This window comes from Aquarana catesbeiana, linkage group LG09 (assembly GCF_042186555.1).
Source record: "Aquarana catesbeiana isolate 2022-GZ linkage group LG09, ASM4218655v1, whole genome shotgun sequence".
Taxonomy (NCBI): domain Eukaryota; kingdom Metazoa; phylum Chordata; class Amphibia; order Anura; family Ranidae; genus Aquarana; species Aquarana catesbeiana.
The window spans coordinates 47,032,116-47,058,987 of NC_133332.1; the positions used below are offsets into that span (position 1 = coordinate 47,032,116).

The window sequence follows — 26,872 nt, forward strand, 5'->3', positions numbered from 1 at the left end:
CTTAAATAGCTTAGGGGCGGGGCCACCTGGCAACGCCACCTAGTGGCACCGCCCCCTGTGACATCAACGACTGGTGCATGCTGTGTCCGTGACGTCACAAGGGGGCGGCGTGGATTTTGGGGGGACCCCACGCCATTAAAAAAAAAAATTTGGTGTGGGGGTTCCCCTCAAAATACACACTAGACCTAAGGGTCTGGTATGGATTGGGGGATCCAATGCTGTTTTTTTTTAACTTTTGGTGTGGGTTTTCTCTTAAAATCAGTACCAGACTCGAAAGGGCCTGGTATGGATTCGGAGGGGGGGACCCCCACAATGTTTTCTTTTAACGGATCAAATTTGTGTTCAAAACTGATCCTATTCAGATGCATTCCTATAGAAGACAATGAGTCTGGAATTTGCATCTGAATCGCACTGCAGTATTTAAAAAACGCACAGGACTCTTTTTAAATTCGCAGACTATTCGCACTGCACCACACATATGTGAACCTGGCTCCATAGAAAGCCATTTTGTCATGCGAATTGGATGTGGTTCATAATGCATCCAATTCAGATATATGTGAACGGAGCCCTAGGAAGCGCCGCTATAATTGATATTGCTTCACCCAGTGGTTCATTTTCATCTGTTTACCTTGCCTATTTATTATTATCTGTGTTTAATCTGCTACTTATTAACATCATCTGGCTGGGTATTGCTGCAAGCAGATTGTATTCTATAATTAGTATTATTATTATTATACACGATTTATATAGCGCCAACAGTTTACACAGCATTTTACAATGTAGAGGGGGGACAGCACAATTACAGTACAGTTCAATACAAAAGGTACAGGAGGGCCCTGCTCGTAGAGCTTACATTCTAAAGAGAGGGGGTGGTGGTACAAAAGGTAATAGATGCGGAGAATGATTTGATGGGGGGGGGGGGGGCTCGGGGACAGTTGTTAGGTGGGTGTGGGATAGGCTTCTCTGAATAAGTGAGTTTTCAGGGATCTCCTAAAAGGTGGACAGGTTAGGGGCTGATCGGACATACCGGGGCAGAGAGTTCCAGAGGATGGGAGAGGCTCTGGAGAAGTCCTGAAGGCGAGCATGGGAAGAGGTAACAAGGGAGCTAGAGAGCAGGAGGTCCTGGGAGGAGCGCAGGAGACAAATTGGGTGAATTGACTTGAATTACTTTGAAATACTGAATACAACAGTGTTATTGAAATCCATGCGCATTGCCTTTACTTTGTGCTAAGTATTGTTGGTGACCAGGTTACTGAACATTGTCTGCTTAGTCCATGTATGAACCTAGAGTGTCAGAAGGGTCAAGATGCTTGCAAGGTCAGGGCAGTTCCAGAAGACAAGCACCACTCAGCGGCCCTTCCGGGGGTAACGCTACACTGACACGGTTTTATAAAAATGGCTTATGCCTTGACAACCCTTATAATCCGGTCAATGTTCCTTTCTCCTGCACAGATATCTATTTGTTCGGCCTGGGTGATGACATCAGCCAAGGCGACCTCAGTGATATTGCCTCTAAAAAGGATCGAGAGAAACACGTCTTCCAGATGGAAAATGTAGATGCACTGAAGAAGGCCTTTGATGAGATAAATCGGTGAGTAATTTTCTTAATCGTCTATACAAAAGGAAATGTCATCAGATCTTGATCTTACCTCATGTTGTTATCAAACAATAAAAAACTACCCGTATGTAGGGTACATGTTATGTTGTTAAAGGGCATATCTGGGTAAAAAAAATAAACATATTCCGTATTCTCAACAATACATGGACGTTTCCCCTTGTTTTTTCTCTTAAAAAATGATATAATCACAGAAAATCACAGTACCCGTTGATCCTGCCAAAAATTAATTGATCTAATTTCCTGGTGTGAGCTGACAACTCTGCCTCTGCAGCACTGAAATCTCAAGCAGTGTTGTCAGCGCTGTCCAGGTCTCCAATCTGGACTGCAGAACATCTCCTGCTTATGTTAAAGCGGGAGTAAACTCCCATGGTTGACATTTACCTATAGGTCAGCCTATAATGAGGCTTACCTGTAGGTACAGTAAATATCTCCTACACTTGCATCGTTTAGGAGATATTTACTTGTGAATGTGCCAGTGACATCACGGACACATGCTCTCTGAAGGAACGGACCCTATAGAATAAAATGGCAGTCATTGCAATATTTTATGTCACACTGTATTTGCGCAGCAGTGTTTCAAATGCAATTTCTTTGGAAAAAAAAAAAATACACTTTCATGAATTAAAAAATAACAAAACAGCAAAGTTAGTATAAATTTTTTATAATGTGAAAGATGATGTTACACTGAGTAAATAGATACCTAACATGTCGTGCTTAAAAATTGCACACGTTCGTTGAATAACAATAAACTACAGTACTTAAAAATCTCCATAGGCAAAGTTTACATTATTTTACAGGTTACCTGTTTAGAATTACAGAGGAGGTCTGGTGCTAGAAGTATCTTGTTGTAACAATCATGGGGATACCTCACATGTGTGGTTTGGACACCGTTTACATATGTGGGAGCGACTTATATATGCGTTTGCTTCTGCTCGAGAGCTCGGAGGGACGGGGCGCTTTAAATTTTTTTTTCTTTTTTCCTATTTGTTTTACTTTTTATTTTGTATTTTTACACTATCCCTTTAATTTTTTTTTTTTTATGACTTTTATTCTTATTACAAGGAATGTAAACATCCCTTTTAATAGAAATAAGCATGACAGGTCCTCTTTATTGCGAGATCTGGGGTCAAAAAGACCTCAGATCTCACTTTTACACTAATGCCCTGTACACACGATCGCACATTCCGACAACAAAATCCATCGGATTTTTTCTGATGGATGTGGGCTCAAACTTGTCTTGCATACACACGGTCACACAAAGTTGGTCGGAAATTCCGAAAGTCAAGAACGCGGTGACGTACAACACGTACGACGAGCCGAGAAAAATGAAGTTCAATAGCCAGTGCGGCTCTTGTGCTTGATTCCGAGCATGCGTGCCACTTTGTGTGTCAGAATTGTCTACACACAATCGGATTTTGTTGTCGGAAAATTTTAGAGCCAGCTCTCAAACTTTGTGTGTCGTAAATTCTGATGGAAAAAGTCCGATGGAGCCCACACACGGTCGGAATTTCCGACAACAAGCTCCGATCGCACATTTTCCGTCAGAAAGTCCGATTGTGTGTACAGGGCATTAAAAGGAAAACTAAATAAAAAAATGTCATTTTACATTTTCACTAATAAAAAAGTAATTGGCTTTTTAAGGCCGTTAGGCGGAAGTGATGTCAGACGTCGCTCTGGTCCTCCAAGGGCATAGAGTCGAGTGGGTGCCATTTTGCCCTCAATCGAATTCCTGCCCATCGCTCCAAGGGATTGTTTCCCCCTTTACCAATGGCTCCGTGGTGAATCTGTCGCCAGGACCACTTTTATGTGAAAGAGGATCGCCCAGCTTAAAAAAATTCCGAGGTTAGGGCAGCTAGCTGCTGCTATAACCACGGTATATAACTTCAAAATAATGACGTATGTATACAGTGGGCGGTCCAGAAGTGGTTAGTACTGATTGTCATCCACCAGCTCTTCACAACCCACTTTGCTCATTACTCGGGTTCAGTCCAAAAGTAAAAGAGGGGAGCTACTGCACTTATTTTGTGATGCCTCACACACATGTGGTTCCAGGTCCAGTCCTCAGGAAGCTTCCATTCAGGGCTGGTGCAAGGATTTTTGACACCTTAGGCGAAACTTAATTTTGCCGCACCCCCTTGGCTCCACCCCTGACTCCACCCCCTTTGTCCTGCCCATGTATACCTCACCTTTATAATGAAGCGCCCATCAAATGCAGCCCACCAGCGCCCATCAAATGCAGCCTACCAGTGCCCATCAAATGCAGCCTCACCAGCGCCCATCAAATGCAGCCTCACCAGCGCCCATCAAATGCAGCCTACCATCGCCCATTAATGCAGCCTCACCAGCGCGCATCAATGCAGCCTACCAGCACCCATCAATGCAGCCTTGCCAGCGCCCATCAAAAGCAGCCTCACCAGCACCCATCAAATGCAGCCTCACCAGCGCCCATCAAATGCAGCCTCACCAGCGCCCATCAAATGCAGCCTACCATCGCCCATCAATGCAGCCTCACCAGCGCCCATCAATGTAGCCTACTAGTAGCCATCAATAAATGTTTGCTTGCTTCCATTCATTCAGAAGTCGGGACACAGAAACAGTCCTCCGCCGCCACTTGGCCTCTGACACTATGTGTGAACGGAGCAGCGGCTGCCTGCTGATGCTGAGACTTAGTTGCTTGTTGCAGAGAGAAGAAAGTAGGAACACCAGTGGCCGGGTGCCCCTAGGCAGCAGTGCACCCTAGGCGGCTTCCTAGTTTGCCTAGTGGTAGTACCGGCCCTGCTTCCATTCCGCAGTGGGCCCTAATATAGGGACCTAGCCACTCAGTGGGGTGTGCCAAGTACCAAGCTACCCCTACCTACAGAACCTCCGTCACCAGCCTCCACTGATCCCTCTCCCAAACTGGCTGCATTTCCTTGTCACTCCTCAATTCATAACCTCAAGGGTTAACTAATATTGAACGATTCATTCCCCTGTTCTCCAATACGCTGTAAAGCACACTCTGTTCCAAAGTAATTTAGACCAGATAACTTCTCTTAAAGTGGTTGTTAACCCACGAAAAAAAAAAAAAAAAAAAAAACTTGCAAGACAAAAAGGCATAATGAGCTAGTATGCATAGCATACTAGCTCATTATGAAATACTCACCTTAGATCGAAGCCCCCGCAGCGGTCCCGACACAGCGCTGCGACCGGCGACATGTCTCCCGGAGTTATTTCCGGTGCATCGCAGGCTCTGGCGCTACACTCACCTACAGGTAAGCCTTATGGCCCGTACACACGATACAAAAATCGGACACTTTTGACCGCTTTTGACACGATTGTACGATAATCGGATCGTTAGTACAGAGCTTTGAGAGCCGATCACGACAGTTCATACGATATATTTGATCGGACAAGCACAAAAATTTTCCTCATACGATACCAAATCGTGCGATTTTTGTTTAGTCAGTACAGTTGTCGTCCGAAAATACAATACAAATACCTTACAACACATGACATCACTTCCGATTTTTTTTTTTGTCGTAGGAGAATTTTCGTGACTTTAGTAACCTATTCAATTTCTACTTGCAACTAGTAAGCGAAAAAAGTTGGACGATCTGTCGTCCGATTTTTGGATCGTGTGTACGGGGCATTATCTGTAGTTAAAAATGTGAAAGCGGGCTATACAACCGCTTTAAAGCGGTGTTCCACCCAAAAACGGAACTTCCGCTTTAAGGAAGGTGACCCCCTGACATTTGGCATGTCATTTTTTTTGGGGGGGGGAGCGGAAACTCTCTTTTTACAGGGTTTCAGCTCCCACTTCCTTCTGGCGCATCGCGGTGCCGGAAGGGAAATCACCTCTCCCCCCTCCCTCTTGGCAATCATCTGGGACACGTCACAGGTCCCAGATGATTGCCCGGCCAGTCACAGCGCGCAGCATGGTTCGCACATGCGCAGTGCCTGCCCGGCTGTGAAGCCACAGCCGGTTGCCCACAGTGACAATGCCGGCGCCGCAGAGAGGAGGGGGAGACGAGCGGGGCTTCGTTCCCCTGCATCGCTGGCCCCCGGGACAGGTAAGTGTCCGATTATTTTCTGTTCCAATTTTTTTTTTTCAATTGGAACTCCGCTTTAAGTAATTTGGCATAGCAGTCAAACAGAGGCAACAGTCTTTCTCTAAACGAATTGTAGTGCTACCCCCGTAAGGGCCGCTAGATTTTTGGGTCTCCCCCCCCCACACACACACAGCCAGGCAACAGGATTTTTCACACTTTCTTAAGGGCTTAATAATCAGATATTGCCATAATCAGATATCGGGATATTGTCATTGATTTATAATGACAATATCCCGGCAATATTAAATAAGTAACTTTTCATCAAAAACACTTTTCCCCTTTAAATGGGATCAATAACTGCATAATATTAATGGGATATTGTCATACATTAAGAGAACACATTGCTTTTAATTTGGAACACATTCACAGTTTTTCCTATATAAATGTATGCAAGGGGGTGTCACCATTATTGATAATTTGCATTCATATGTTTAACCACTTCAGCTTCGGATGGTTTACCCCCCTTTATGACCAGGCCATTTTTTTGCGGTACAGCACTACGTTACTTTACCTGACAGTTGCGATGCTGTACATAAATAAAATGTATGTCCTTTTTTTCCCACAAATAGAGCTTTCATTTGGTGGTATTTGTTTACCTCTGTGGTTTTTATTTTTTGTGCTATAAACAAAAAAAGACCGACAATTTTGAAAAAAAAAGTATTGTTTACTTTCAGCTATAAAACACACTCAATAAAAAGTTGTAGAAAATCTCATTTATTCATCAGTTTAGGCCAATATGTATTCTACTACATATGTTTTGTAAAAAAAAAAATCACAATAAGCGTATATTGATTGGTTTGCACAAAAGTTATAGCATCTACAAATTATGGGATGTTTTCTTAATTTTTTCTTATTTTTACTAGTAATCAGCGACTTATAGCGGGACTGAGATATTGCGGTGGACAAATCGGACACCTAACTGACACTTTTTGGGGACCAGTGACACAAATACAGTGATCAGTGCTAAAAAATTTGCGCTGTCACTGTACTAATAGGGTGACCACATTTCCAAACTGCCATTCAGGGACACCCCCGCACACCCGCCCAAAAAAGATGGTTTTTGATACTTTTTTTGCCAATTTTTGGGAGATAAAAGCAAACAGTGGTAACCAGTTTAGACAGGTAGTATGGACAGCAGAACAGAGGGGTACACGGAGGAAGAACGGAGGGGGACAGCAGAACGGAGGGGGACATGGAGGAAGAACGGAGGGGGACAGCAGAACAGAGGGGGACACGGAGGAAGAACGGAGGGGGACAGCAGAACGGAGGGGGACGTGGAGGAAGAACGGAGGGGGACAGCAGCAGAACGGAGGGGGACACAGAGGAAGAATGGAGGGGGACAACAGAACAGAGGGGGACACGGACGAAAACTGGAGGGGGACAGCAGAACAGAGGGGGACAGCAGAACGGAGGGGGACACGGACGAAAACTGGAGGGGGACAGCAGCAGAACGGAGGGGGAGCATGCTCACTGTAACAAAGTGTGAGTGTAACACAGTACACTAACCTGTCCTGGAAGTTTGTCAGTGTCTGGCACTGCAGGCGGCAAACTTGCGGACCTCATGGGCAGGAGCCTGGAGGAGGACTCGGAAGAGGCTCAGGCTGCTCAGGAATGAAGTTGAACTGTTACTTCTCCGTGCACTGCTGGCAAATGGCAATGTGCTGCAGAGCAGCGGAGAGTGGCTGCGGGCAACGGGAGTAGTCGGTGGTGGCCCGGCCGGGACTGGCACTGACTGGGCACAGGCTGGATGATCCTTACCAGCAGTAAGTTACTGTGGCTCTGTCTGGTCACTGGCGTGGTGTCACTCTGTGCTGGCTGCTCTCTCTCTCGGAGGCGCGCACGCTGCTCTCAGCCGTAGGTTGCGGGTGCACTGCCCACACTGACTGCCCACGTGTCAGCCCTCAGCCGACATCACTGGTTGCTAGACGCAGGGCGGCCCTAGCCTAGCAACCAGCCTATGATGTGTCATGTGTGAGACTGTGTAGTGTGTAGTGTTTATAAGGGTGGCGGCGGAGTCGGTGGACTGGTCTGACTCTGGCGGTGTGGTTTTTTTTTAATTCCGGGACACTGTATTTTCCCTGAATGAAGGTGCCCGGGACACGGGACAAAAATCAGAAATCAGGGACAATCCCGGGCAATCCGGGACATGTGGTCACCCTAGTACTAAAGCCACTGACAGGAAAGGGGTTAACATCAGGGGCGATCAAAGGGTTAAATGTGTCCCTAGGGAGAACTTGCTAATTGTGTGTGTTTGTGTGTGTGGGGGGGGTGCTTTAAAGTGTTTGTCAGATCCTGGTCCCTTAAAGCAGATTACACATCACAGTGCTTGTGCTGTGTAATCTGCCCCCCTCTAAACTGTAAAAAAAAAAAAAAAACTAAATCTGCCACTTCCTGTATGCCCTCTCTATTCTGACCACAAAAATCAGGGCTGCTCAGCCCTGATCACTGTGGTCAAAGTGCGTCCCTCCGTCATACGCTGCCCCGCTCTCCTCTCTCCCCCTCACCCCCTCCTTCCTGCCTGTCAGCTGTGTCTGTGTCTCCGCCCCCCTCTCGCTGCTACTACTATTAAAAATAAAAGCCTACAATGGTCACTGCCAGACCCTCCCCAGCTGACGTCAGAGGGAGATCACGGCTCCTCCCGCAGAAGACATCCATCGGAGCTGTAAAGCGGCTGCGAGTCATGTGACCAGCCTAAAGACAGCTGAAATTCGGTATTTGGAACGCTCATTTTTTAAAACAAAGTACATAGTGTGCTATGCCAACCTCTAATAGAGGGGCTGGCATAGCCTTATACAAATGGGTTAACAAACCCTTTAACTGTGGGAAGACAGAGATCCGTGTTTCTACTTTGCAGAAACACAGGATCTATGTCTTCCCAACTAACAGAACAGGTGATCTGCCTGTCTAACAATCGCGGGTCCCGGTGGACACGATGTCCAATCACAGCAGGAGCGGGTCGCCGGCAGCACGCCTGTGCACCCCAGACCCGGAAGTGTCAGATCAGGTACTAGGTACGTGATCTGGCACAGAGCGGCCGCCCTGCCTTAGTATACAGTATGTGTGTGGGGCAGTCGCTAAGCATTTAAAGTTTACTAAGGTAGCGCTGCATTTTATTTTTTTATTTTTTGCTTTGAGGTGTGAGAACACATGTCAATGCTGGCTGCCACCCATTCAATTGATTAATTTTCATTAGATTAAGGCTGGCCATACATTATAAATTTTCTTGTACAATTTTCCTTTAGATTTACCAAAACCATATAATATGAGGTCAAACCTAAACACTTTCAATTTGTATGCAATCAGGCAGGCCCTTTTACAACATAGTTGAAGGTAAATCTAAAGGAAATTGAATAAGAAAGTTGTATAATGTATGGCCAGCTTAAGATTGGTTGCACAGTAGTTTTTTTTTCAAATTTTTTTTGTTAAAAATCACTGCCAGAAAGGTAGATAATAGTATCATTGAGAGCAGTTTAGTGCTGATATTTTTTTCTTTTTGTACCACTGTCAGGACACAATGCTCCTAATATGATGATTCTGCATTTCTCCCCTTATACTTTCAGATGAAACAAGTGCATTTGAGATGTGTGGACTCTCCAGAGATCATTCAGAAAAAGATAATGAAAAATATCCATGGATTGCCAAACTTACAATCACTGCAAGTAGGGAACACTCATTTCTTGCCCAGACTAGCAATGTGGGGTAAGCATGTAAAACAATTTTGCATACATACATGTGTAAGGTCATTGAAGAATTCTACATGTCTAAACGTGAATACTTTAGGCACTTACCTTATGCAGGATTTTTTGGGTGGTTCTGCCAGAGAGAACCTGATTTTTATGCAGAAAATAAGCATATGTTGGTGAGAATGAAATCTAATACCACGTACACACGACTGGACTTTTCGACAGCAAAGGTCTGACAGAACGAATCCGTCGGACAATTCAGTCGTGTGTGGGCTTCATCAGACCTTCTCTGTCGAAAAATCTGATGGACTTTAGAAATAGAACATGTTTCAAATTTTTCCGACGGACTCGAGTCTTATCGAAAAATCCATTCGTCTGTATGCTAGTCCGACAGACAAAAAACGACACAAGGGCAGCTATTGGCTACTAGCTATGAACTTCCTTATTCTAGTCCGGTCGTACTTCATCACGCTAGAAAGGATCGGACTTTGGTGTGATCCTGTGTAGGCAAGTCCGATTCGTCGGAACTCCATCGAAAAGTCCTGCGGAGTTCAGTCTGACGAAAAGTCGTGTGTACGCGGCATAAGGCTTCACGCACACGGGCAGAAAACATGCTGATTTTAGGCTGGGTTCACATTGTTTGCAGAGCGGCCAGCAGGGGGTCCGGTGCGTCTCTGTACTCCATTATAGGGGCGAATCAGGTCCAAATTTTTGCCTTTATTTTTTGCCTTTTTGCATTTTATTTTTTGCCTTTAAACACAAAAAGAGGGGTAGAGCCATGACTAAAGGGACTCAGGTTCCTTTCTAAAGCTGAACTCCAGGTAGGACCTTTATTCAGGGGCTGACCGGCAACTTTGTGGTGCAGCAACTCGGCCCCCCTCCCGCTCTCCCTCTTCCCTGCCTCCTACTGACCCCATCCCAAGCTGAATTCCCGCTCCAGGTACTCTCACCTTATCTGGCGGGTTGGGCTGAATATTGCCTGCTGCACCAACTCAGGGTTCCTGAACCGACTGGCAGGGGTGCGGCTGAGGGCTGCAGGGGGGGGAGATGAAGCGGCTCGGTTGGAGTTGGCCAAGGGAAGAGAACCTCTGGTGGGACAATGAGCAGGCCTTTGCTCTGACATGGTGTGCATCATCCATGCCAGGGTGTGCGGCTTGTACTCTGTACTTATCAGTAGGACACTGGTGGGGACTTTTTACACCTCTTCACCAGGAAGCCTTTAGGCATGTCTGCAGGGCCAGTGGAAGGGTTTTGTCTATTCAGGCGAAGGTGCGTTTTGCTGCCCCGCACCCACAATCCAATCCCCCCCACCACGATATGGCATAAACTTTATTTGCGCTCCAGTGTGTGAGGGGGCAGGGTTATGCATTCCCTGCTTCCCCTCACTGGCAACAGGCAGATGCCAGGTGAGACAAACGAAAACTTCCATGCTGTGTGCGGTAGGAGAGAGGGCACAGCATTATGCCGGGTACACACGGGAAGTTCTTTTTTCGTTCAACCCAGCGGGCTGAATGAAAAAAACTTTACAGATCGCCATACTAACACATCTAATGTTAGTACGGAAATCTCCCCACTGAGCTATTGTGTTCTGACAGGGGACCCCCCCACCAGGACACACATTGGCTGTGAGCACTGATTGGATGCTGGTTTTCCCAGCATGCTCCTGAGACTGGCTTCTGGGGAGCTGTACACATGGGCCAAAAGTTGGACGGTTCCTGCTGAACTGACCATTTTCAGCCAATGTTTGGCCCATGTGTACCTGGCTTTAGGAAATGGAAGACAGGTATTTTAAAAATTCGAATTCCCAGCAAGTGGCTGGGGGATTTGAATTTTAGGACCCCAAAAAATACACAAAACATTTCCATGTGCTCAGATCCACAGGGATAAAACCAGAATAAATTAAATCTCTATAACATATATAAGCCCAAAGGTTACCAATAAGCCAAAGCAGTGTAGTGCTGGTAGATTTTTCAATCTACTGCTTATAGGTAAATTTAGTGGGTTACCTGTTCATACATAGTCAGATAATAAAATAAATTTAGCCTCTGTTCCAGTTTGGCTGAGTTGCATGTAGTTTCACACTGTGCCTGTGGGTGTCGTTGTCGCCATGGGTCGGTGTTGGAAAGGCAACACGTTAAAGTGTATAAGTGCTCCTCTGTCCCGGAGATAACTTTCTTACCATGAGATCCATTGCGGGCAAACGTCATTACATTTGCAAACTGCATTTGGGGTGTTGTTAATGATGCACTGACCCTTACAGCAGATTACAAGGGCAGTGCAACTGGAATGCTGTACGGGAAGCCGCACGGGAATGTGGCTTTCCCGAACCACATTCTAGTGTGAATGATGATAGAACTAGGAAGCAGTCCTATGCAGCCCGGGACAGTGGAGCAGGGAAATGTCTCAGGGCCATTCACATTGGAACGTGGTACAGGAAACCTAGTGTTTCCCGCACTGCCCTTCTGATATGCAGCGGGTGTCAACGCAAAGCTCAGGACACCCCAAATGCAGGTCGCAATTGCAGTGCGTTTGCCTGCATCAGATCCCATGGTACAGAAGGACCATGCAATCCAGTTGCAGTGCATTTCTAAAAGTAGTGCATGCACTACTTTCGGTGTGGTGCGGTGTGATTTCATCCCATTTGAAACAAATGGGCTGAAATTGCACTGCACTGCATCCAGATCACATGTGAATCGCACAGGAACATATAGCGCATTTCTGTGTGATTCATAGTGTGAATGGGCCCTTAATTTGTAAAAACAAATATACAAAGAACCCAGTGCAAAAAGAGCCTCCAGTTGTAGCATAAAACAAAGAATTTTTCACAAATAGACAAGCGATCAGCCATTACCATTTCCCACCCAGCCTATAGCAGATTGACGGAAGGGTTGGCTTTTTGTCACTCCAGGTGGACATCCTATATGACGTCCTTCCCTTCTTGGCGCACAGCATGGTGATTGGTGGTCAGTCAGAGCACCTCTGATCAGGGTAAAGAGTCAATGACATTGGTTCTTTACCATGTGATCAGTTGCGTCCAATAACAGCTGATTACATGTAAACAAATGGCAGTTATCAGCATTTCCTTTCCTCAGTGTTGTCACTGTCTGAAAAAAGGAAAGCCGATCAGCTTTCCTGTGACAGGGAACATTTACACTAATAATCAGTGCCCATCAGTGCAGCATATCAGTGCCACCTTTATCAGTGCAGCCTCACCAGTACCCATTAGTGTAGCTTATCAGTGTCCATCAGTGCAGCCTCATCAGTGTCCATCAGTGCAGCCTCATCAGTGCTGTCCCATCAGTGCAGCCTCATCAGTGCAGCCTATCAGTGCCCATCAATGAGGAAAAAAATTACTTACTTGAAAAATTGTATATGCAGAAATGAAGATGAGAGAAGATGAAAACACTGCACGGGATCAAAGGGAGGAATCGGGAGAAGAGCCAGCCGGATCACACATAGACACCACTTGGAGCTGAATCATCGGCTGCTGCCAAAGTCCCGTCTCATGGACCAGCTCCTATGATAGACCTCACACTAGCTCAATTTCCTAGCATTCTACCAGTGTGCTGTCTATCATAGGAGCCGGTCCAGGAGGGGGGCTTTGTTTGACAGCAGCTGGCGTTTCAGCTCCAAGCAGTGTCAGTGGGAGATCCTTTCTACGTGATCTGGCCGGCTCTCCTCCCAATTCCTCCCTGTGATCCTTGTGCAGTGTTTTGTTTTCATTTTCTGGTAGAAGCAGTGCAGCCTTTTCACAGGGCATCAGAACGGCCCAGGGGGCAATTGCCTCCCTGCCCCCCAACACAGTCTGCCCCTGCCTTTATTGTATAGTTACATTGGTCCAGCTTGTCACAATGTAAGTATGTATATGAATGTCATACATTTTTTCAATGAATACAAGGCATTTTCTGATCAGACAAGGTGGAGATAGTGACTTCTCCTCCCATGCTCTTCGCCCCTTCCTTCTCAAAGGGAGCAGACTGTCTGGAGACTGCACTGTCCACTATTAACTCTTTCCTGTGCGGACCAAAAGTTCAGGGAAGCAGCACTGAGAAAGAAGGAGCCAACAGCATTGAAAGCTGTAAATTGCAAGTGCTGGGGTAAAATTTTTAAGAAATCGTTTACTGGGGAATGTTTATTTTATTGTTCTCAGTGTGTTAAACTAAAAAGACCTGCAAGTTTAATACTACTTTGAATTGCATCGGATAAAGCTCCCATGCCAAAAACAGTTGTGCCTATTTGTTTGACACTGAAAATTCAAATGTAGAGCAATAAAAAAGCATAGTTGGACAAACCCTGATAATTTGAAAACAAAAAACAAGAGACACAGAGCAATAAGCAGGTATTTTAGGAGGTTGCTCACTCTGACCCTTTATCCTTCCAGAGGCCGGGAGGAATGTAGAAATGTAAAGGATCCATCGTTACCAAAAACTTCATTCTGACTGCTGCTCACTGCTTCCACCTAAATGATGAAGTACACTCTGTCAATGTGGAATTAGGTAAGTGATGCTGTAGAAGCTGCCATTGTAGTAACTTTATGTACAAAATAAATAAAGGAGAACTTCAGTGAACAACCTTTTTGGAAGCTCCATTTGATAGAAAGAAATAATCTTCAATGACATGTGGGCCCTTTAAAAAAATGAAGATTGTCCACACATTTATAGTCTGAATGTACTAGCTCCTATAAATTGACCAAAAAAATAAATTGAGGTCATGGCTCTGCGTAGACCACTCCAGGTCCTCCACACCAAACTCACCAAACCATGTTTTTATGGACCTAGATTTTTGCACAATGACACAGTCATGCTGGAATAGAAAAGGGCATTCTTCAGTACAGAAGAAGTATTAAATGCCTGGTCATCAGTAGTCACTAGAGGCAACAGCTGCATTTATACTTCTATCTACCTAAACTGAACATTGACTGACTGCTCAAATGCATATTTGGTAAATCTGCATTTGTCACCCCTGTTTCAACTCCATCTGTAGCCATGCTCACATTATTTCAATTTTTATTTAGCTATTAAGTCTTACCTAAATTATGGGTACCCTTATCTTTGCAATTTTGGCCTTTTGGTCCGCTTGCAGTTTGATTGTGGTGTGAAAGTTTTGCTCTGCTAGCTGTGTGCCTAATATTACCTCCTGATTGATTTAATTGCCAGATTCAACCCACACCCAACACAGTATAAAAACAAGGCCTTCTTTACAGGGGGGAACACATACAGGGGGCTGCACATGCAGGGGGTTCTTCCAAAGAAGTGGGGTTCTTTAAATAAGTGGCACTTCCACTCTTGCACTTCAGCCATTTGCACACAGCAAACCACAGCAGACTGCAGGTGACCTCATTTCCAAATTAACTCATCTTCCTCTCTGAAACATGCACCCTTTACCTCTCCTCCTTTTCACAATTGCAGCCTCTCTCCTCAAACTCTCTTTTCTTCACCCCTCTTCTCCACCCCACAATCTGTACATATCACCCTCACTTCTCCCCTCCCCCTATTACTGCATTTATCACCTCTTTCTAACTCTAAGCCCACTTACTAACAAACACCCCAGGATACTGAAGCATGCCCCCTCATACAAATCGTATTTTCATATTACCTCCATTACTCTTCTGCTTCTCCTAACCGCTGGAGATATTTCCCCAAACCCTGGGCCTCCCTTATTTAACTGTACCCAACACACCCATCACCCTACATGCCAGCCGCCCCCTCTCCTGTGCCCTCTGGAACGCCCGCTCTGTCTGCAACAAACTCACCGCTGTTCATGACCTCTTTGTCACTAATTCCTTTAATCTACTTGCTGTCACCGAAACCTGGCCCCACGAATATGACACCCATTCTCCTGCTTCCCTCTCCCAGGGTGGCCTTCACTGGACTCACTCCCCTAGGCCTAATGGACGCAAGGGAGGTGGAGTGGGATTCCTCCTATCCCCCCAGAGCACCTTCCAGGTTATTCACTCTCCTCCCTCTCTTTCCCTCTTCCATTTACAATAAATCCCTGTCCTCCACCCTGGACAAGCTCGCTCCCCTCACTACACGCAGAATCAGGCCTAAACCCCTACAACCCTGGCAAACAGATGACACTAAAACTCTCAAAAAATGTAGTCGCGCTCTTCAGCGTCTGTGGCACAAGACTAAGGCTCTCAAAGACTTCAACCAATACAAATCTGCCCTCCAAAAATACTATTCTTTCCTCCACACTGCCAAGCAGACCTATTTTACAACTCTTATTAACACATTCTCATCCAGTCCCCGTAAACTCTTCTCTACCTTCAACTCTCTACTTCGTCCTCCACCGCCTCCATCCACTGACTCACTCACTGCCCAGGAGATTGCTAATCACTTCAAAAACAAGATTGATACAATCCGTGATGAAATCTCCACTCTACAGGTATCTTCCCCAGTTAAGACCCCATGTCAACAGGTGCAACTGACACTCCCCTTATTCAAATCTGCTACTACAGATGAAGTTGCTAAACTCCTTTCTAGCGTCCACCTAACCACCTGTCCCCTGGACCCTATTCCCTCTCATATACTACGGTTGCCCTCTGACTCTATCCTACACTCTCTAACCCACATCTTCAATCTCTCCCTCACCTCTGGCATTTTCCCCAGTGCTCTAAAACATGCACTGGTCACCCCCATACTTAAAAAGCCATTATTGGACCCTACCAATCTTCACAACCTAAGCACTATCTCCTTTCTCCCCTTTTCCTCTAAACTCCTTGAACGCCTGGTTTACAACCAACTGAGTGACCACCTCATTAAGAATAACCTTCCTGATCCCCTTCAATCTGGATTTCGCCCTCAACACTCCACAGAAACTGCTCTTTTAAAACTCACAAATGACCTACTAACTGCAAAAATCAACGGACACTAGTCTGTACTCCTACTTCTGGACCTTTTAGCTGCCTTTGACACGGTTGACCACCCCCTCCTCCTCAAAAAACTTTACTCCCTCGGTCTCCATGACTGTGCTCTTCAGTGGCTCTCATCCTACCTATCCCAACACACCTTCAGTGTCACTTACAATTCTACTTCCTCCACTCTTCCCTTCTCTGTTGGGGTCCCCCAAGGTTCTGTTCTTGGGCCTCTTTTATTTTCAATCTACACCTCTTCCCTGGGTCAGCTGATAGCCTCTCACGACTTTCAATATCATTTCTACGCTGATGGCACACAAATCTATCTCTCCACCCCTCAACTCACTCCATCAGTCTCCTCACACATCACTAACTTACTAACAGACATATCTGTATGGATGTCACACCACTTCCTCAAACTTAACTTGTCCAAAACCGAGCTTATAATATTTCCTCCCCCACATGCCTCTTCCCCTGACTTCTCTGTCAAGAGCAATGGTTCAACCATCCACCTATCCCCACATGTCAGGGTGCTAGGTGTTATCCTGGACTCTGAACTCTCCTTTCAGCCCCACATCCAATCACTTTCCAAAGCTTGCCGCCTCAACCTCTGCAACATCTCTAAACTACGTCCCTTTCTAACCAATGAAACCACAAAGCTCCTGATTCACTACCTGGTAATCTCTCGCCTTGACTACTGCAACTCCCTCCTCATTGTCTTACCTTTAAATAGACTATCCCCCCTTCAGTCCATCATGAATGCTGCTGCCAGACTCATCCACCTTACAAACTGCTCAGTGTCTGCTACCCCTCTCTGCCAATCCCTCCATTGGCTGCCACTCTGCCCCCAACTACATCACTAGCCTAGTCTCAAAATACCAACCTAATCACCCTCTTCGTTCCTCCCAAGACCTTCTGCTCTCTAGCTCCCTCATCACCTCCTCCCATATCCGCCTACAGGACTTCTCCCGAGCCTCGCCCATCCTCTGGAATTCGCTACTCCAATCTGTCAGACTGTCTCCACATTTATCCTCTTTTTAGGAGGTCCCTGAAAACCTTCCTCTTCAAAGATGCCTATCCTGCCTCCATCTAACAACTGCACTATTTTCTCCATTAGCTCATCGCCCACAGCTATTACCCTTTTGTATAACTTGACCCTCCCTCCTAGATTGTAAGCTCTAACGAGCAGGGCTCTCTGATTTCCCCTGTATTGAATTGTATTGTCTGCCCTAATGCTGTAAAGCGCTGCGTAAACTGTCAGCGCTATATAAATCCTGTATAATAATAATAAATGCCCCATCATCAGTATTCAGTGTAAGTAATACAGTTGTGCTCATAAGTTTACATACCCTGGCAGAATTTATGATTTCTTGGCCATTTTTCAGAGAATATGAATGATAACACAAAAACATTTCATTCATGGTTAGTGTTTGGCTGAAGCCATTTATTATCAATTAACAGTGTTTCCTCTTTTTAAATCATAATCACAACAGAAACTACCCAAATGACCCTGATCAAAAGTTTACATACCCTGGTGATTTTGGCCTGATAACATGCACAAAAGTTGACACAAAGGGTTTTGAATGGCTATTAAAGTAACCATCCTCACCTGTGATATGTTTGCTTGTAATTTGTGTGTGTGTATAAAAGGTCAATGAGTTTCTGGACTTCTGAAATGAGTTTCTGGAGTTTCTGGACTTGCATCTTTCATCCTGTGCTGCACTGACATTTCTGGATTCTGAGTCATGGGGAAAGCAAAAGAATTGTCAAAGAATCTGCAGGAAAAGGTAGTTGAACTGTATAAAACAGGAAAGGGATATCAAAAGATATCCAAGGAATTGAGAATGCCAATCAGCAGTGTTCAAACTCTAATCAAGAAGTGGAAAATGAGGGGTTCTGTTGAAACCAAACCACGGTCAGGTAGACCAACTAATACTTCAGCCACAACTGCCAGGAAAATTGTTCGGGATGCAAAGAAAAACCCACAAATAACTTCAGGTGAAATACAGGACTCTCTGTGAAAACATGTGGTGTGGCTGTTTCAAGATGCACAATAAGGAGGCACTTGAAGAAAGATGGGCTGCATGGTCGAGTCGCCAGAAGAAAGTCATTACTGTGCAAATGCACAAAGTATCCCACTTACAATACGCCAAACAGCACAGAGACAAGCCTCAAACCTTCTGGCACAAAGTCATTTGGAGTGATGAGACCAAAATTGAGCTTTTTGGCTACAACCGTAAACGCTACATTTGGAGAGGAGTTAACAAGGCCTATGATGAAAGGTACAGAGGTGGATCACTGATATTTTGGGGATGTGAGAGCTACAAAGGCACAGGCAATTTGGTCAAAATTGTTGGCAAGATGAATGCACTATGTTATAAAAAAATACTGGAGGAACATTTGCTTTCAAAAGCCAGGAAGCTGCGTATGGCACGTACTTGGACATTCCAACATTACAATGATCCAAAACACAAGGCCAAGCTGACCTGTCATTGGCTACAGCAGAATATAGTGAAGGTTCTGGAGTGGCTATCTCAGTCTGCTGACCTCAATATTATTGAGCCATTCTTGGGGTGATCTCAAACGTGCAGTTCATGCAAGACAGCCCAAGAATTTACAGGAACGGGGGGCTTTTTGCCAAGAGGAATGGGCAGCCTTACCATCTGAGAAGATAAAGAGCCTCATCCACAAATACAACAAAAGACTTCAAGCTGTCATTGATGTTAAATGGGGCAATACACGGTATTGAAAACTGGGGTATGTAAACTTTTGTTAAGGGTCATTTGGGTAGCTTCTGTTGCCATTATGATTTAAGAAGAGTAAACACAGTTGATTGATAATAAATGGCTTCAGCCAAGCACTAACCATGAGTGAAAGAAATTTTTTTTGTGTTATCATTTAGTGGCCAAGAAATCATAAATTCTGCCAGGGTATGTAAACTTATGAGCACAGCTGTAAAGCACCTGGCATTAGTGGTCAGTGGAAGTAATAAATGCCTCAGTGTCAGTCGTCAGTAGAAGTAATAAATGTTCTTGTGTCAGTGGTAAGTTGGAGTACTAAATGCCTCGGTGTCAGTGGTCAGTAGGAGTAATAAATGCCCCAGCAAGGTTAATAAATGCTCCAGAATCAGTAGTCAGTGTGAGAAATGGTGCACCCTCATTGGTGGTCAGTGGGAGGAAGCCCCATCATTGGTGGACAATGGTCAGAATATAATGGCCCATCATTGGTGGTCAGTCAGAGGAATGTTGCCTCATCATTGGAGGTTGGCCAGAGGAATGAAGCCCTTTTATTGGTGGTCAGTGGGAGAAATGTTTCCCCATCATTGCTGGACAGTGGTAGGAATGTAGTCCCATCATTTGTGGTCAGTTGAGGAATGTAGCTCAATCATTAGTAGTCAGTGAGAAGAATATAGACCTATCATAGGCCATACTTTTCTGCTTAGAGTTCTGGAAGAAACCATTTATTTCTGCACTTTTGAATGTTACCGTGTTTATGATGTACTTGTCTTTAAACAAACCAGTCAGAACAGTAATGTAGGAACTGCCATTGCTGACTTATTGTTGAGGTTACAAGCTCCAAGGCTACAACACTCAGTAAAATTCAAGCAAAGAGAGCAACCATCTGTATGTTAGGTGTTTCAGCTTCACTGACTGCATGCATGTTCAATAAGCAGTGAATATAGGCAAAACATATTGGCCCTCAGAACCATTACATTCACAAACAAGTCAACAGTGGTAGCTCCTACATTTCTATACTGAGGGTGTTAATTCCGCTTAAAATAGTCATATTCTTATTGGATGTTTCAGGTCCATCTGACAGAGCAAAAGTTACACGGAAAGTCCAAAACATCCACCGCCATCCAAAATATGACCCCAACGGCAAAAAAGATAAAAATGTTCTAAAATCCTTTGAATATGATTTGGCTCTTGTCGAATTGAGCCAAAAGATTGAGTTTTCTCCAACAGTCAGGTATCATTTTTTGTTTGTAGAGAATTCCCTCTAGTGTGCAACATGCAAGTCTTTAAATCTGATACAATAACAACAATATGGGATAGCAAGTGTGAAAATGCTTGTCATACTAAAATGTATATTAAAAATTCTTAATACCCTGTACCTTGGAGAATATTTACATCAATGTGTTGTTAACAATACACTTTCTGCCACCATAAAAAAACAAAGACTTTTAAATACAAACAAGACTAACTAAAATACACTCTCTGATAGCGCAATAATGCACTTAAATATCTTATAGGTGCTCCTAACAAATCAATATAAAGTGCCAATGTCTGTGATATTAAAATGTTCATAAATTATTCTATATATTCATGAGTGATATCTTCATAAATTTCAACAGTCAATATTCTTCCCTCAAATACACCATAATCGTTGGGTAAATCTTCCAATCCTCCACCACTGTGTGAAAACTGCTCACCACTCCCCATAAGACAACACACTCACCAGAGGTTATTGCCTCTCATTTTACTGATCCGCAACTAAAACATTCAAACCATCCCCTTTATGGTCACTGTTCCTTTAAATGAATCCCATCAATTTGTCGTATTCTTCCATATATTTCTAGGACTCAGAAGAAAAAGTGGCCCACATAGCATAATCCCATTTAAAATATTTTTTTAAAAAAAGCTAAATGCACTTAAAAAAAATTTCTTTAAAATACCCATCAAAAACTATCACCGCCAGAAGTGCCCAGAATATGATAACTGGTGAAGAATGTGTCTCCCCACATTACATCTGGTCTGACTTCACATCCAGGTGCTGTAAAGTCCTGCCAACGTGTTTCGTCACTTATGACTTAGTCTGAGGCTGGGTTCACACTACTGCAAATTGGATGTGGGTTTCCCCACATCCAATTTGCATGACAGGAGAGTGTGCCCAACTCTCAATGGAGCCGGTTAACACATCTCCTTGGCAGCCGCGGAGCGGATTGCACAAGGGTCCTGTGCATCTTTGGCTCAGTTTCAGGTCCGAATTCAGGGAAAAATTTGGGCCTGATTTGTCCCTGAAACGGAGAACAGGGACCCCTGCTGTGAGCCGCATCTGCACTAAGTGTTAACCCAGCCTAAGGGTAATTTTTAGTTACTCTTGTTTGTATTTACACTAAAATTTATGATTGAGAGTCATATTGAAAGTTATTTTAACTACTTGGTGACTGCAATACGTATATATACATTGCAGTTTGCAAGTAGTGTACCAGGGTTATAGCTAAAGCTATCACTCATAACCCTGGTATTTTTTTTTCAGCCAGCGATCGGCTTTCCAGCTAATTAGCCACTGGATCACTTTCAGAAGTGGGCACAACCCGCCTCCCGCCACTCGCCGGTGTATCTCAGGCTTACTGTTTTTACCGGCGCACCCGAGAAACAATAAGAAGGTGTGGCCAGCTGGTCACAAAGGCGAACAGATGGTCTCTGATCATCTTTATGGCCTCGAAGAACTGGAGTGACGTCATGACACAAGTATACACTTTTTTTTTAAAGCAAAAGATCAAACTTTTTTTTTTTATCTTTTGCTTTTAAAGGTAAAGGAGAGATTTGGGTTAATTTTGATCCCAGATCTCTCCATAAAGAAGGCCTGTCATCCTTATTTCTATTACAAGGTTTATATTCCTTGTAATAGGAATAAAAGTGATTTAAAAAAAAATGAAAGGGACAGTGTCAAAAATTTAAAAGCACCCCCATCACTTTGTGCTCACGCACAGAAGTGAACGCATATGTAGGTTGTGCACACATATGTAAATGAAGTTCGCACAATGTGAGATATCACCGTGAACGTTAAAGCGAGAGCAATAATTCAAGTGCTAGACCCCCTTGTAATCCTAAACATGTAACCTGTAAAATGTAAAACATTTTAAAGCTTCGTCCATGGAGATTTTTAAGTATTGTAGCTTGTTGTAATTCCATGAGTATTTTAAAGCGTAACATCATCTTTCACATTTTACAAAAATATTTGGGTATATATTATGTTTTTTATTTTAATTAATTAAAGTGAATTTTTTCCCAAAACAATTGCGTTTGAAAAACGGCAAATACTGTGTGACATAAAAAATTGCAAAGATCTCCATTTTATTTTTCCTAGGGTCTCTGCAAAAAATTTTGGGGGCTATAAGTATTTTTTTTTTAACTGAAAAAAAGTTTTATTGAACAATAAGACAGTACAGGTTTAGAAGGAGTCATACATAGGAATATTGGTAAATACAGATTCAGAATTTCCCAATAATATACTTTCGTTTCTTTATATGGGTGATTGGCTATTAATATAACATACTATCGAGTAACCAAGGAACTTATGAGATTTACATATGCTAATACGAGTGAGGTAGCCACAGAATCATTCACTTGAAAACCGAAACAAAGAGGGGTCGGAATGTCCCCTGGTTATAAGTATTTTACTAGCAAAAAATAATGATTTAAACTTTTAAACAAAAAGTGCCAGAAAAAGCTTGGTCTTCAAGTGGAAAACGTTTATAGTAACTAAAAATTTGAACTCCCTGAAAGTGCAAAATAAACATTTGTTGTAATACCGAAGGGGCGGTATATGCTCTTGAATGTAGTTGCGGCCTCCAGTATGTTGGCCGCACCAAAAGACCTCTAATGCCCCGTACACACGGTCGGATTTTCCGATGGAAAATGTCCGATCGGAGCGTGTTGTCGGAAATTCCGACTGTGTGTGGGCTCCATCGGACATTTTCCATCGGATTTTCCGACACACAAAGTTGGAGAGCAGGAGATAAAATTTTCCGACAACAAAATCCGTTGTCGGAAATTCCGATCGTGTGTACACAAATCCGACGGACAAAGTGCCACGCATGCTCAGAATAAATAAAGAGATGAAAGCTATTGGCCACTGCCCCGTTTATAGTCCCGACGTACGTGTTTTACGTCACCGCGTTTAGAACAATCGGATTTTCCGACAACTTTGTGTGACCGTGTGTATGCAAGACAAGTTTGAGCCAACATCCGTCGGAAAAAATCCTAGGATTTTGTTGTCGGAATGTCCGAACAAAGTCCGACCGTGTGTACGGGGCATAAGAGTGCGCATTAAAGAGCATGTTAAAAATATTCTTAACGGTTATGAAAAACATAGTGTATCTAAACACTTCCTGACTTGTCATAACAAGGACCCCACCCATCTGAAGTTTTGGGGTATCACACCGTATATTAAACATTGGCGGGGGGGACACAAAGTGAGGACTTTGAGTCAACTTGAATCCAAATGGATTTTTACCTTGGACACTTTCTCGCCCCATGGCCTTAATATCGAATTCGATCTTAATTGTTTCCTTAGTGATTTTTAAACCTTCTTTTATATTTTATATTTAATTTTTAATTTTTACCCGCCAGTTTGGCTATGTATGGATTTGACGCTAGCGCTTTTTAAATAAATATTAGTTCCTCTCTCACGTTATACCCTGAGTAACCTTATTTTCTCACTAGATTTTAGGATGCAATAAATAGTATGATCTTAGTGTAATCTGTTTAATCTTTTTGTTGTATAGATATTTTACTAGTTGCCAATTATGTTTTTTATGACGTTTATATCTGTGCTTAATTTATATAGTTATATTACCTATGGCTTATGTGTATTGCTTACCTATGGCAGCATGACCGCTTTTCCCTTCTGCTGTTTTTATTTGATTTCGTTTTTATTATATCAGGATGTATGCTTATATCTGGTCAAGTTCCATTAGAAAATAGACCATGCCGATCGGAGTACTTCCCTCTGATCTGTTCGCATTTTTTTGGAGCACATTCCAAGTATATTTCGTTTTTTTCCCCTTTTTTTCCCCTGGATATCAATAGGTATTTTTTCTTCCCCTGCCGTCACTCCCCATATGCTTTATTCGCCCACTTAGGCTGTCCGACACGGGGATTGTTGGGTTGAGCAATAGTGAACCTGCCCTTCCCTGCTGACAGTGCGAGAGATGTGGCAGGGTTCGCCTGGTGTAATTGGCCGCTGCGATCAGCTGATACCAATGACTGACGTGCGCAGTTACCATCTTTAATATGGCCGCGCCGTGTGATCCCTAGGAAAATGGCCACCGTAATTACAACCATAGGACTTCGCGAAAATGGCCGCTCATTGGCGCCCATTATAACTGTATTTAAAGACATGTTTTTAGCCTGGACGCATCCCCTGATGAAGTCACGTGCGGTGTGACATCACGCGTAGGGACGGGACAGGCTGTACATGCTGCGAGAGGTTTACGAGCTCGCCGCTCATTGGAGATAGGACTGTTTTTATAATGTTCATGTGAGTACCCTTGTCTTACCTAATAAAAGCTGCTGGTTTAAACTATATTACACTATTGGGACTCCCCTTGTTTTTATCCTCCTTACCATCGAGGGAACCTTCCCTTGTGACTAGGACCGTGAGGATAGCTTTCTACATCCATAGGAGGATCCCCCCAAAAGATTTTTGGTCAATGCGTTTGCCCTATTACCCTAAGGTAAGGGGCCACTTCTTACACGTGTGTTTAGACACGAAGATGTGCACTCTGTGATCTACTTTGAGCACTGCACTGCTACTGTTGCATGCTAAGACGCTGATACCACGTTTTAAAAAGAAGGACTTTTTTATGCTGCTACAATCGTTGCATGTTAGGACGTTACAGTCACGCTATACTTAATAGTTTTTATGTTATAGCACTTGTTCAATTTTGGACACTATATTATGGTTTGTGATTGCACTGCTGCCAATGATGTCACCTTATGTGTTGCATGTTTGCTATACATTATGAGTCACTTTAGATTGCAATATGCACTTTATTATCAACTGACACTTTGTATATATTATTGATTATTTGCCTATGGACACGATATATATTTACTGATTGATTATTAGTGACACCCTTTTATTTTATTGTTATTTGCTCATGCACATGATGAGATATAGTTATCTATTATTATTAAAACAGATGATTATTATTTCACCACTCAGAGCTTATTACCACAGATGATTATTATTTCACCACTCAGAGCTGCTGTCTTATGAGTGTAGATTATTTCACAGCTGATGTTATCACCTTTTAGTGTTATTATATTTTTAATTGCACAGTTTGATTTTATGCTACACTAATTTAAGTTATTCTAGCTATTTTACCCAGGATTAGCGTGGCACCATCATTATTTATTTATCCATAGGGTTTGGTTTGTACCTGATTCGGTGTAGGCAGCTTTTCCTAACTGAGTCCAGTTTAGTTTATGCCTGATAGCGCGGGAATAATTATATTTATTTAAAATAAAAAGCAAGGAAAAATATTTTCTTACAATGCGCTGTAAAAAATGTATGGAAATATGCATATTTTGCCAAAGAATGTAAGCAATGAAAGCATTTAAAAATGATTTTCTTTTTACAGGCCTATTTGTCTTCCATGTACAAGTGGAGCATCCTGGGCATTAAAACAACAAGGCAAGGCTGTGTCTTGCAAGGATCATGGTAAGTGTGCAAATATTCCAGGAAAGGTAACAAAGTGTGAAGTAAAAAATACGTAGCACAACCCCCGAAAGTGCCACTGATTGAGATAGGTCTTCTGATGCTGGCCTTAACCTTCTAAAAACCCCCAACCTCTTGGACATACCCGAGCACTAGGTCTCACATAGGAATCACAGACAGCAAACCTAGTACTCAGTGTAGTAAAGTCTTTTACCTCTTTTGGTCTAATGAGAACCTCCAAGGCCAAAGATAGCTTACATCCTTCAATATGTGGTGGGTTGTGAGGCATAGTGGGTGCAAAGATGGTGAAAGTCATTGGGCGCCAGATACTTTTTGGATGTAAAAGAGGTTTTATTTCTTTTAACAGTCCTTTTATATTTTGAAGGGAAAGTGGGTTAGGGCCAGGACACCCTTACATAGTTGCAAACTCAATTGGCAGACTCAGAGACTTTAATAGGAGGACAGCCGTGCAGGGAAAGGCCCCAGCAAGAAGCCACATCTGCACCTGCAGGAATGCTGTCTCCTATGGTAACAGTCCTTTAACAGTTTCTAACTCAAATGTAACAGTTCTTTCAGCTACACTGCAACTGCTCCTTGTAGTTCTTCAATACTGAGCTCCTGGTCTCTTACTATACCCTCTGATTCACTGACTCTGAGTCCCTTGAGCTCCTCCAAGGTTTGCGGTGGTATCTCCCTCAAGCGTCACCCCCCCGCTTCTCTTTTGGGTACACACAAGGCTGCTCTGCAAGCATCTCCTCTGCTGGTTGGGTCCCTGACTTGATCACTGCCTGAAGTTTCCTGATTCTCCACCATGCCCTTTCGGTGAGAATATGGTTACGGTACTTGCTTCAGTTACTCACTGTGGTCCCTGGTAAAGGCGATTGGTCCCTTCATGGCGACAGCTTCCATTCTACATCCGACCACTGACAGGTTCTCTGGCCGGCAGAACCGTCACTTCTGGTTGGACTGCAATCCGCAATCCCAACCCTTCGCTGCTGTCTCGCTTCTGGATAGGCCCTCACACAGCCTAGCAGCCAGATGCCCCTGGGATAGGCCTAATCTCTGGCCTAGCAGCCCGGGGCATAGGACACACATCCACCCAGACAGCTGGCCAGGTGGCACAGAACATAGATCACCTGACTCCACCAAATATATAGGCTCTCCCAGCAGGCCAAGG

At 43.8% G+C, this 26,872-nt stretch overlaps 1 pseudogene; it reads left to right on the top strand.

Moving 5' to 3' along the window:
* LOC141108904 (complement factor B-like) overlaps nucleotides 1-26,872 on the top strand; it is a 142,324-nt pseudogene that overhangs the window by 87,386 nt on the left and 28,066 nt on the right.